This window comes from Theropithecus gelada, chromosome 4 (assembly GCF_003255815.1).
Source record: "Theropithecus gelada isolate Dixy chromosome 4, Tgel_1.0, whole genome shotgun sequence".
Lineage (NCBI taxonomy): Eukaryota > Metazoa > Chordata > Mammalia > Primates > Cercopithecidae > Theropithecus > Theropithecus gelada.
In genome coordinates this window covers 109323884-109337498 of record NC_037671.1, presented here as the reverse complement: position 1 = coordinate 109337498, position 13615 = coordinate 109323884, and positions in this window count along the sequence as shown.

The following is a 13615-nucleotide window of genomic DNA, read 5'->3' as shown; positions in this document are numbered from 1 at the left end:
GATCCACCCAACTCGGCCTCCAAAAGTGCTGGGATTACAGGTGTGAGTCACTGTGCCCGTCCAAGCAAGAAAGAAAGCAAGAGAGAAAGAGAGAGAGAGAGAGAGAGGAAGGAAGGAAGGAGGGAAGGAAGGAAGGAAGGAAGGAAGGAAGGAAGGAAGGAAGGAAGGGAGGGAGGGAGGGAGGGAGGGAGGAAGGAAGAAAAAGGGAGGATGGAAGGGAGGGAGGAAGGGAGGAAGAGAGGGAAAGAAAGAAAGAGAAAGAAAGAAAGGAAAGAAAGAAAAAGAAAGAAAGAGAGAGAGAGAGGGAGGGAGGGAGGGAAGGAAGAGAGAAAGGAAGGGAGGGAGGGAGGGAAGAGAGAGAGAGCGAAAGAGAGAAAGAGAGAAAGAAAGAAAGAGGAAGGAAGGAAGGAAGGAAGGAAAGAAGAAAGGTCAAAGTTTTTTAAAAATTGAGATTATAAAGTAAAAAGGTTATAGTAAGCTAAGATTAATTTATTATTGAAGAAATGAATGAATTGAACGCAGCCTCAGTGTCCAGTGTTGATAAAGTCTACAGTAGCATGCAGTGATGTCCTAGGCCTTCACAGTCACTCTCCACTCACTCACTCACTCACCCGAGCAACTGCCAGTCCTGCAAGCTCCATTATGGTAAGTGCCCTATACAGGTGAACCATTTTAAAATCTTTTAAATTGTATTTTTGCTGGTATCTTTCCTATGTTTAGATACACAAAATACTTACCATTGTGTTCCAGTTGCCTGTAGTGTTCAGTACAGTCACATGGTGTACAGGCGTGTAACCTAGGAGCAACAGGCTGTCCCACACAGCCTAGGTGTGGAGTGGGCTATGCTGTGTAGCTTTGTGTAAGTGCACTCTGTGATGTTGGCACAAAGACGGAAGTGCCTGACGATACATTTCTCAGAAAGTATGCCCATCATTAAGCGACACATGACTTTTTTTTGTAGTCCTTCCAGTGAAGGTCTGTTAATGGTGAATTCTGATAGCGTGATCATTTAGCCGTCACTCTTGAATGAAGCAGCTGGATAAAGAATTCTATCCTGGGGTTTTCCTCCCTTGGCCGGGCGCGGTGGCTCACGCCTATAATCCTAGCACTTTGGGAGGCTGAGGCAGGTAGATCATGAGGTCAAAAGATTGAGACCATCCTGGCTAGCATGGTGAAACCCTGTCTCTACTAAAAAAAATACAAAAATCAGTTGGGCATAATGGCGCGTGCCGTCGTCCCAGCCACTCGGTAGGCTGAGGCAGGAGAATCGCTTGAGCCCCGGACGGGGAGGTTGCAGTGAGCAGAGATCGAACCACTACACTCCTGCGAGACTCTGTCTCTGGAAAAAAAAAGGAAAAAAAAAAAAAAAAAAGAATTCTATTTAGGGGTTTCCCCTCCTTTCAGCACCTAGAATTGTTATGTCACTTCTGGGGTGTGCCACTGTTGTGCAGAATTGAACGTTTTCCTTTGAAGATAGCCTGTCTTTACCCCCGTCTTTTCTCTGTCTTTGGTGCTCTGCAGTTTCACTCTCATATGTCTAGGTTTGAATTTGTTTTTATTTAACCTGCAAGGGCCTAGGGGCACTTCTACAATCTGAGGATTTATGTCCCTTTTGAATTTTAGAAAAGTGTCACTCTTTAGCTTTTTTTTTTTTTTTTTGAGACGGAGTCTCGCTCTGTCACCCAGGCTGGAGTGCAGTGGCCGGATCTCAGCTCACTGCAAGCTCCGCCTCCTGGGTTCACGCCATTCTCCTGCCTCAGCCTCCCAAGTAGCTGGGACTACAGGCGTCCACCACCTCGCCCGGCTAGTTTTTTGTATTTTTTAGTAGAGACGGGGTTTCACCATGTTAACCAGGATGGTCTCGATCTCCTGACCTCGTGATCCGCCCGTCTCGGCCTCCCAAAGTGCTGGGATTACAGGCTTGAGCCACCGCGCCCGGCCAGCATTTTATTTTTAAAATTGTTTTTATTAAATAGTGAGAAGACACAAAACAATATTTTAAAAATATGTAAGGTATAAAGTATAATGGAAAAAACAAAAAGAGAATAATAGTACAACCCCTATGTCCTCGTCCTCGAGTGTAGGAAAAGAGTGCCAGAGTCACACCATTGCTTTTGAATTCCTTGTCTGCCTCCCTAGCCCCGCTGGTTTCCATTCTGGAGACCATCAAATCCTAAATTCGATAGTTATCATTTCTTTGTAGTTTCACAAAGAAAATTTAGTTATGCATGTTTTAAACTGTATATCATTGGACTAAAGCTGTGTTTTCCTTTGTTTTCTCCACTCAAAATTATGTTCTTCAGATTCTCTTGCATTGTTGGGCATAGGTGTAATTTATCCATACTCGTTACTATATAGTATTCTGTCACCCATATTTTATTCATCTGCTGTCAATGGACATAGATTTGCTTCTAGTTTTTCATTAGTAAGACTAGTGCTGCTTGGGCTGGGCGCGGTGGCTCATGCCTGTAATCCCAGCACTTTGGGAGGCCAAGGCAGGCAGGTCACTTGCGGTCAGGAGTTTGAGACCAGTCTGGCCTACATGGTGAAACCCCATCTCTACTAAAAATACAAAAATTTGCCGGGAGTGGTGGCATGCACCTGTAAGCCCAGCTACTCGGGAGACTAGGATTCTCCTCCTAACGCAGGAGAATCATTTGAATCCAGTGAGCAGAGATCATGCCACTGCACTCCAGCCTGGGCGACAGAGTGAGACTCTCTCCAAAAAATAAACATAAAAATAAAAATAAAAGAATAGTGCTGCTTTAAGCATTTTCATAAACGCCTCCTGGAACAGGACAGTTTCTCAAGAGTTTACACCTAGGAGTAGAATTGCTAGGTCATAGAGTACGTATGTGCATTTTCACAAAGCAAATTGGTCTCCAGAGTGATTGAATTAATTTACACTTCCATCAACAATATATGAGAAATTGTCTTGCTTCACATCCCATTCAATGCACAGTAGTGTCAGATTTCCATTTTTGCAAACTTCATGGATGTATAACAGTGCTTCATAGCAGAATTAATTTGTATTTTCCTGATTGCTAATGAGATTGAGTGACATTTTGTATACCTATAAAACACTTGTGGAATTCTTTTGACTCTGGTGAAAATAGATGTCTTTTTTAATTGATTTGTAAGAATTCTTTACATGTTCAGGAGACTAATCCCTTGACAATTACACATTTAGCAAATATCTCATCCTGGTCATTTCATTCTCATTATAGTGTCTTTTGATAAGTAAATGTTTTTATTTTAAATGTAGGCCCATTTGTCAATTTCTCCTTTGTGGATTTCAATTTTTGTTTCCTGTCTAAGAAAATGTTTATATCCCTAAGGTCATACGAGTATTCTCCCAGACTAACTTCTAAAATTTCTGTAGGGTTGTATTTCACATATAGCTCATTAATCCACCTAGAGTTGGTTTTTGTGTGTGATGTGATGTATCAGTGTTAAGTCCTAAATACTCTTATGTATTCTACCCTTGTTTGTTTTTGTAAGTATGTTCTTATCTCCCATCTCACTTATACACACAGCGACATTATGGGATGTAGAAAAATGGTACTTTTTGAGAAATTTATAGACTTAAAGCTTAAAGGCTGAAAATTAAGTAGCTATGTTTTCAAACTTGAATGTTAAAGAACAACAGAAAAAAAATCACAAAAAAGTAGGATGAAGAACGCTATAGAGATAAGAGCAGAAACCAAATAAATAACCACCATATAAATAATAGATCAATTAAACAGAAGTCAATTAAATAGGAAACACATAAATAATAGAAATGCTCAGGGAATCCAAAATACTGCTCTTTGAAAAGTCTAACAAAGTAGATATCTGGTAAGACTACTCAAAACAAGAGGAGAAAAGGCAAAAATAAATATTGTTAAACTGACAAAAGTGTCATAAGTTCAGAAGCAGCAGAAATTAAAAGGTTAAGAGAATGCTTTTCATCAACTTTATGCCAATAAAATAAAAATTCAGAAAAAATACTCATTTCCAGGAAAATGTATGTCGATTTTGCATCTATCCGGCTAAACTCTCTTGTTAATTCTAATAATTTCCCTGTGCCTAATTATCAGTTTTCTATCTAGAGCAACTATACAACACAGGAATTGGAACAGTGTTACTCTTCCCCCATTGCTTCCTTGAATGTCACTACAATTGTCTTTCTGGAATGCCAATAGAAGTATAGTTATTTTGTACTTCTCATTCTGTCCTCCAGGCTTCCTAACCTCTCTTTTGTATTTTCAGTTTGTTTTTGTTTTTTGGTGTTTGTTTTTGTTTTTGTTTTTTTTTCTGAGACAGAGTCTTGCTCTGTTGCCCAGGCTGGAGTACAATGGCATGACCTCGGCTTACTGCAACTTCCACCTCCCAGGCTTAAGCGATCCTCAGCCTCAGCCTCCCAAGTAGCTGGGACTACAGGCGTGTGCCACTATGCCTGGCTGATTTTTGTATTTATGGATTCGACCCCTGTAGTGTAGATTTATATTTGGTTCTCAAGGGTCCCAGAGTTGTCGTGGGCTTTGGCCCAATTTGTTTTTTCTTGTGCAACCTTTTTGTTAGTTTAGCAGCTGAGGATTCTCACCTTATATAGTGGTGTGTGATGTGTCTCTGGTGTGAGGATGTGTATGTGTATTTGCGAGAGGTATTAGGGGTATGAGGATGTCTGTGCCGAGTGATTTCTAATTCTTCTACTCTTTAATACATTTACTTTACCTTGTCCTTATTCAAATGATCATGACTTCTAAATTATTCAGGTTCAAAAAAAGCTTTTCTCTAAGTGATCTGCCAATATGTATGTACTGATTTTCTTTAAGTCAGGGATTTTAAAAAATACTTAATTCTAAAGTGAGAGGAAAGTAGAACATATTCTGCAGAACTATCACACCAAACTTTGCTCAGTATATTATTTGAAAATTTTTCTCATGGTTCCTGCTTCCTTCAGAAAGCTTTTGCAATAAATTGTATTAAAACAAATTCTATACAGAACACAAGACTGCCAGTATAGCAAAATGTGTGAGATAGTTTCTCACAATGGACTTTCAGTGGAATACGAACATCTCTTTTCTAGATGATATAACTTTCCTAAGATCTTAGAAGATATTTTAAAAGTTTTTCTTATACAGAAGGAAAGAAGAAGGAAAGAAGAAAAGAGGAAGGAAGAAACGAAGGAAGAAAGGAAGGAGGGAAGGGAAGGGAAGTGAAGGGGGAAGGAAGGGAAGGAAAGGGAAGGGAAGCGAAGGGGGAAGGAAGGGAAGGGGGAAAACAGGAAGGGAAGTGAAGGGGGAAGGAAGGGAAGGGAAACAAAAGGGAAAGGAAGGGAAGTGAAGGGGGAAGGAAGGGAGGGCAGGCAGAAGGAAGGAAGGAAGGAAGAAAGGAAGGAAGTGAGGAAGGGAGGGAAGAATAAAATCTAATAAAGTTTTACCAAATATAAATACATGTTTATATGTGTTCTTCATACCTAGCATTTCCCATTATTAATTATTGGTAGGTAGTCCTAGATAAGAGAAGTATGGGCATGGCTCATATGCTGTGGTGTGGTCAAAAATGAAAGAGTCAACTATGACAGAACAGCCTGGCACTGTCTAACCCTGGAATTGGACCCATCTATTGAGCTGGGGCCAAAGCGACAGCACCAAATTCAGCCCAGGCCATGGTGAGAGGTGCCTCAGTGCAGGCTTCACCAGGGACCTGTAGACTGCGGCCGCTGCACAGGACTTCCCCAGAATGGGAACCAGCTTGAGACTCCTCCAATCCCAGATTCTCCCTTTACTGGTTGTATAACCTGATACAAATTCTTTTTTTTTTTTTTTTTTTTTTGGTTGGGGAACGGGATGGAGTTTCACTCTTGTCGCCCAGGCTGGAGTCCAGTGGCCCGATCTCAGCTCACCACAACCTCCGCCTCCTGGGTTCAAGCGATTTTCCTGCCTCAGCCTCCTGAGTAGCTGGGATTACAGGCACCTGCCACCACACCCAGCTAATTTTTTGTATTTTTTTAATAGAGACAGGGTTTCCCCACATTGGGCAGGCTGGTCTCGAACTCCTAACCTCAGGTGATCTGCCTGCCTTGGCCTCCCAAAGTGCTGGGATTACAGGTGTGAGCCACTGTGCCCAGCAACCAGATACAAATTCTTTTACTTCACATTTTCCAGTATCCTTCCCTGTAAAACAGAGATGGTATCTACCTCATAGGATCCTTATGAAGATCATATGAGGTCACGAATGCAGAGCCCATGGCACTGTGCCCTGTCACACTGCAAGCACTCGACTCATGTGAACTGTCCATGCAAGCAGTAGGCGTCAGGGCGGTTCAATAAGCAGGGAGCTGATATTTGGCAATCCAGGCAGGCTGGCAGCATCATATACAGTTTTCAGCAGGTAACAAGATGATAACAATGAACCAAGGGTTGAAGTACCAGATCCCAGTCCCAACAGAGGTGGAAGGATAAAATAGACATTGTGGCAAAAGCAAAGAAGAGCCCAGGCTCAGGAGAATAGAGTAGGCAGGATTCAGTGGCTGGGGCTCAATGCTAAGAAACAAGACAAGGATGTGGTTAGCAAAACTGTTGGACAAAGTGAAGACTGGGCCTTGGCTGCAGGTACAGGACAGAACTGGAGAAGCAGTGGCAAAGGAGAATGGGTGTCCACTCTCAAAGCATCTAAACATAGCTTTGAAAATTCACTGCATGTCACCCTACTGAAGCCCAGTTAGCTGACTATTGGTCCTGGAGCCAGGGTAGGGGAACTTGCTGGAGATGATAAATAAAATGTTTTTAGTTTTATTTATTTACTTATTATAAAAGAAATTAAATCATATCCTGACCGAATAATGCAATGCAAGATGCATATCACTTACAGCCTCTTACACTTGAGTTAACAAAATTAGAAATTAAACCAAAGTATCTAGAAAATACATCACAGCTCAGCTACAAATCACCTATTTTTAGACCCATCATGCTAATAACTTTGTTTTTCTGTAGTGCAAGGAAATACCTATATCTAATAATTTTAATAGTCTGAGCTCTTTGGCAGTATAGTGAAAAAGCATGTTCAACAGGAGTTTTAGTTATTTTTCTTTAAAAAAAATCCCAAGACAGGGCACGGTGGCTCATGCCTGTAATCCCAGCACTTTGGGAGGCCGAAGTGGGCGGATCATCTGAGACCAGGAGTTCGAGACCAGCCTGGCCAACATGGTGAGACCCCGTCTTTACTAAAAATGCAAAAATTAGCTAGGTGTGGTGGTGTGTGCCTGTAGTCCCAGCTACTCGAGAGGCTAAGGCAGCACAATCTCTTGAACCCAGGAGGTGGAGGTTGCAGTGAGCTGAGATTGAGCCACTGCACTCCAGCCTGGGTGACAGAGCTAGACTGCGTCCCCCAAAAAATAAAATAAAATAAAAAATAAAAATAAATCCCAAGTCTGTAGGGTGGCCACACAGCCTTTGTGCATGCCATTTAAAAATTATATGTGTGCTCCCCATTGCAAATCTTTTATTTTCCCCATGTTGTCTAGAAATTTTCCCCATGTTGATAGCTGAAAATCATTAAAGGAATCCATGATGGTTGTTTCTAGGTCTTTGACTCTTGCTACGTGGAGCAGCAGAGAACTTTTCTTCTCTAATGTCCCAAGGCAAAATTCCGCATTTCAGAAGTAAGGCTCCCGAGGAGGCCCTGTGGGCTTGGGGTTCCCTAACTACGAGAGCGGAGCACTGGCACAGGAGGGTGGTCGCCTCACGTTCTCCCTCCTGCACGGACCACCCTGCAGTATGTTCAGACGAGCAGAGTGACTGGCATGTGTCTTGAAAAAATATGGCTCCAGCAAGTGATTTTCTGAAGCCATTGCCCACGTTGTGACATGAGGATTCTGTTCAATTTCCCTAGAATAATGGACTGATCAGCCGGGCTTGGTGGCTCACACCTGTAATCCCAGCTCTTTGGGAGGCTGAGGCGGGAGGATCACCTGAGGTCAGGAGTTTAAGACCAGCCTGGCCAACATGCTGAAACCCCGGTTCTACTAAAAATATGAAAATTAGCCAGATGTGGTGGCGCATGCCTATAATCCCAGCTACTTAGGAGGCTGAGGCAGGAGAATCACTGGAATCTGAGAGGTGGAGGCTGCAGTGAGCCAAGATGGTGCCAATGTACTCCAGCCTGGGTGGCAGAGAGAGACTCCGTCTCAAAAATAAATAAAAATAAATAAATAAATAAATAAAAGAAAGAAAGAAAGCAAAAAAGAAAAGAAAAATGGATTGATTGCTAAGGACATATCCTCATGCATAGGGACCTTGTGCCTGCTCAGGAAGTGTAGGGAAAGGTCAGATATATCAGCCACACTGGTCCCCTGCTTGGAGGAGCAGGCATTGCCCCAGTATTGCTCTAACTGGTTTCAGAGGTCATTCATTCACGGGAGGACCAGGTCCTAGGTTAGGCCCTGGATATGCAAAAATGTGGGGGTGCCCTTCTGGAGCACCCTTTTTGGGGTCGGGACATGAACACTCACAGATATTTACACCATAATACAATGAAGGGTAAGATCGTGATGCCCACAAGCTGGTTTCATAGCTCTGAGGGCATGTGGGAACTGTGATCAAGGAAGGCTTCACAAAGGCCGGTGGCATTTGGGCTGAGTTTGGAAAGATGGCAGCTTCTTACCAAGCAATGGGAAAGAACATAGGAGGTAGTAAATGTAAAGGCGGAGAGGCGTGAGCGAGCCCGGTGGGGCAGGGTTAGCAGTGGACTTCGTCAAGGACCACTTCTCAGAGAGGGCTAGTAGTGAGCCTGACTTGGGAGCGGTGGCTGGACATTTAGGGGAATGATACAAACCAAGGCACAGAGAGAGGAACCAGCAACAGTGGGTGAGGGTGGAGAGGCCAGGGCCGTCCTGAGGGGCACCGTAGTGGACTGGAGGGCCATGGGGCGGTGGGGCCCCAAAGAAAAGGAGCAGATAGGGGCTGCCTCAGGGTTGGAAGGCTGTGGCTAGGAGGACAAGAAGTTGGTGAAGGAAACAGAAAGTGTGGAAGAAGCTAGAATGGTCTCAGGGAAATCAGCGAAGGGGAAAAATAATTTTGAGACTCACAGAATCATCGGTGGCCACTAACTGGTCCATTTGCCACTTTTCATAGCTAAGGAAATTGAAGTCTGTCAGTAGGTGCCTCTTTCAGGTGGAGGACCGCCACCTGTCCTTGAGACTTCCATCCCACCCTCACCCCTGAGTCCTCTCACACATATCTGGCACTTAGAAGGGCTTATATCATGTAAACAGACCTCCTATCTCAGCTGTAGCAGGAGTAGAATTAGTCACAAAACACCACGCTCCAGATATCAATACATATTTCCAAAAGATGGAAGCAGGGGAAAGCCAAGAAAAGACAAGAGGGTTTTTCTAGAAGAAGGTCATGAGAAACCAGAGATGGAAATTTTCCAGGGACCAGATGAGGCTAGAAATTAGAATGTGGCAGGGGTTATGGAATAAAATGGAGTCAGTGGGGCCAACTGTTTAAGGAATTTCTCTCTGGAAAATCAGCAAGAAAGAATACTAATTGGAAAGGCTAACAGGGTCTTACTCATCTTCTACAGTTTTATGTTTGTTTATTTCTGAGACAGGGTCTCTTGCTCTGTTGCCCAGGCTGGAGCATAGTGGCATGATCATGGCTCACTGCAACCTCAACCTCCCAGGCTCAAGCAATCCTCCCAGCTCAGCCTCTCAAATAGCTGGGACTGCAGGAGCGCACCACACCTGGCTAATTTTATTTTTTATTTTTTTTGTAGAGACGGGGTCTCATTTTGTTGCCCAGGCTGGCCTTGAGCTCCTGGCCCCAAGTCACCCTCCCACTTAGGACTCCCAAAGTATTGGGATTACAAGAATGAGCCATCGAAACCATCCATCTTCTACAGTTTTAACCTCAAGCCTAAAATTGCTATGACTTCCATGAATTATCTCACACTAGTAAGAGGATCTAGCCTGGTTAATGATACATGTATCAAATGATAAATTATAGTTTGTAACATTGTTTTTTTCCTAGACCCAGTGATGTCTTTAGTAACTCTGTCTGGCTGTCTCTTCCTCTCTCTCTCTGTCATTCTACCTCTCTCATCCCTCCCTCTTCTTGCCCACTTCCACTTCCATTCCCTTCCAGTTTCTTCCTTCTTTGTCCTCTTCTCCACAGCACTGTGGGCGACGTGGACTCTCATCTCTGTGCATGCACCAATCCTTGTCATTACAGCCAAAGGGACCCGCATGGCCCCACATGGGAGGGTGCAGGTTCCAGAGGCCTAGGGCCAGCAGCTTCCTTTACTTCCCTCTTCCCTCCTGCCTTGCTATCAGCCTCCTTTTGTAGCGGTAGAGGATCTATAGTGCTTCGTCATCACCTGTAAAGTAAAAATGTTCTACATTATCCCCTGTCCTATGTAGCCACAGAATCATGGAATTAACTTGGGCTTGCTTGGAAAAAGAGTTCCCCTATTGCATGACTCTCCTTCTCAGTACCCATCTCCACCCACCAAGAGTCTATCATGACATGGTCAGCAGTGGCAAACCCTGGGATCCCAGTCTTGAGGAAATGGGTTGAGGACCCATGAGACTGAACTGTTCAGATGGAAAGAAAAACTTTTCCAATATTTAGGTATGTTCTCCTTTTCATATCTTCAGCTCATTAATATCTAGGGCTGGGTCTGAGGGGATATTGTGCAGAAAATAGACTTTGTCCCCACCATTCAGCCTCCCATTCACTGAGGTCTCTCCTCCTGCTTCAGCTCACCTTCTCTCTGGCACCCACATCCACTTTCTTGTCTCCTTTCCTTTTTCATCAAAGCAGGTTTTCAGAAACAGATCCAAAATATGTTCATAAGAAGGTATAAATAACTGATACAAGTTTAAGGTATTACTCGTTAGAAGCAAATTTGTATTTTGACAAGACTCAAAGCCTTTGCGGAAAAGAATAAATCCATAAATCTTTAATGGAGAAAGTTTAATTACATAGCAGGAGAAATGCTTGGGGTTGAGTGGAGTATACCTGGTTTTCCTAAAAGCATACAACACACATCTACTCTACTTAGAAATTAACACACACACACACACACACACACATTCTCAAACCTCCTTACCTGTTTAATTCCAGACAATATGTTAAGTGCTTACACACACTTTCTCATTTAATTCTTACCCCCCAGAAATTGTACGAAGTGGATATTTAGTGTCTCACGTACATCGTGGTACACAGGAAGGTCAGTACATTGCCCAAACTTGCACGGCTGGTAAACATGGAGCTGGGATGCGAATCTACCTTCTTTCCACAGATCATGAAGCCCCCCGCAGGAATACTGTATCCATGTGGTGAGGAGCAGTTTTCCTGTTTGCCTCCTGGGTTGTTTTCTTAAGGAACATATAGAGCTTTAAGTACCTTTTCTTGTAAGTCATTTTTAAAAGGCCCCTTAATCATCTTTGTTTTTCTCTGAACTCCCCAGAGTCTGTGTGTGTCATCCTCATAATGATTTGCTTGAAATGAAACACAGTGGCCTGGTCTATTTTCACTTTTCAGCCTATGCAGGATATAAAAATAAACAGCATATGGTGAAAAGTTAATGAGATTTAAAAAAATAAGTTCACTTAAAATAATCCATGGGGTTTTCTACATGTGTTCTTGGTCTGGTTTCAAAAACCACAGGAGTTTTACGATGCTTTAGAAAAGGGTAAATATTTTGCATTGTTTCTGTTGGGGTCAACGGGAAACCAATCTTGTAGGATCAGCACTAATAATCATGTTGTTTGTAAACAATTGCCATGCTAGACTAGTACAGACCAAGCCTTACTGTGATGTGCCTGAGCGTTAAAACATGTACGTAACGTAGCAACGCTGCAATGCTCTCTACAGTTAGGAACCTCATGCCTACACAATAGTCCTTTAGCTAACAAGAATGAGGAAGTCTACCTGGAGGAAGGTGGTAAGTCAGACAGAGTTCCTTTCTTAGAGTAGTAGCTCTCTGAACACAGCTGGAAACATAGTTACCTTAATAGGCAGAAACCATTTTTTAAGAAAAATGCTCTCTGCCTTTTTTTTTTTTTCCATTTTTTTTTGGGGGGGGCGCAGGGGGACAGGGTCTTGCCCTGTCATGCACCACTACAGGTGCATGCCACCATGCCCAGCTTTTTTAATTTTTTGTAGCGATAGGGTCTTACTATGTTGACCAGGCGGGTCTTGAACTCCTGAGCTCAATCAGTCCTCCTGCCTGGGCCTCCCAAAGTGCTAGAATTACAGGTATAAGCCAACATGCCTGGCCTTCTCTGCCTTTTAACTAATTTTTTTCAAGTTAGGAATCCTGTATTTATTTATTTTATTGAGACAGGGTCTCACTCTGTTGCCAAGGCTTGTATGCAGTGGTGTGATCACTGCTCACTGCAGCCTCCAACCTCCCGGACTCAAGCAATCCTCCCACCTCAACCTCCGGAGTAGCTGGGACCACAGGCACATACCACCATGCTTAGCTGAATTTTGTATCTTTCAGTAGATATGGGGTTTCGCCATGTTGCCCAGGCTGGTCTCAAGCTCCTGGGCTCAAGCAACCCACCTGCCTCAGCTTCCCAAAGTGCTGGGATTACAGGCATAAGCCACTGTGTCCAGCCTGTCTTTATTTTAAATGACTAGCATAAAGAGTCATTGCTGCTTTAGCTACATCAGTTCTCTGCATTGAAAGAAACAGTTAATTTGAAAATGCATATAATAATTTTATTTGCACGTTTGGATTCAGCCATAAAATTATGTTGACAATTGAGTGCCCACTGTGGGTTCAGGAATGTTCTGAGTGTGGTAGACAATATAAGAGAAACTGAAGACAGGGACTTTGTCCTTGAGAAATTGATCATCCAGCTACAGAGATGAAAAGTACCTTAATAAAGTGGTTATCAAACACTTCCGGTGTGCCAGGTGCTGTGCTCAGAACTTTGAAGGCATTATTTCACTGAATCCTCAGAAGCCCGGGGAAGTAAGTACTACTGCGATCTGTGTGTTATACAGGAGGAAACCAAGGTTTGGGACGTTTACAAACTCTTCAAAGGGTTGTTGTGAGGATTATGTGAGAAACCATAATGCATTATATCAGTTGGGTTTAGATGTGATTTTCTACTAAAAAAAGAGAGAAAAGGGGGGAAAAACCAAAACAAAGCAAAAAATACCAGTAGCTTAAACAAGACAGAAGTTTATTCTTCTTTGTAATACACGAAGTCAGGAGGTAGCCAGTAGCCGAGCTGCCCTGAAGCTCCGCTTGGGCATGTGGATGTACTGACTTCCAAGGGAATCTGCAAAATGTAGATTTTTTAAAAACAGGTGGTCAGCTTGGCCGGGCGCGCTGGCACAAGCCTGTAATCTCAGCACTTTGGGAGGCCGAGGCGGGCGGATTACAAGGTCAGGAGATCGAGATCATCCTGGCTAACACAGTGAAACCCCGTCTCTACTAAAAAAATACAAAAAACCAGCCAGGCGTGGTGGCGGGCGCCTGTAGTCCCAGCTACTTGGGAGGCTGAGGCAGGAGAATGGCGTGAACCTGGGGGGCGGAGCTTGCAGTGAGCTGAGATTGCGCCACTGCACTCCAGCCTGGGGCACAGAGCAAGACTCCGTCTCAAAAC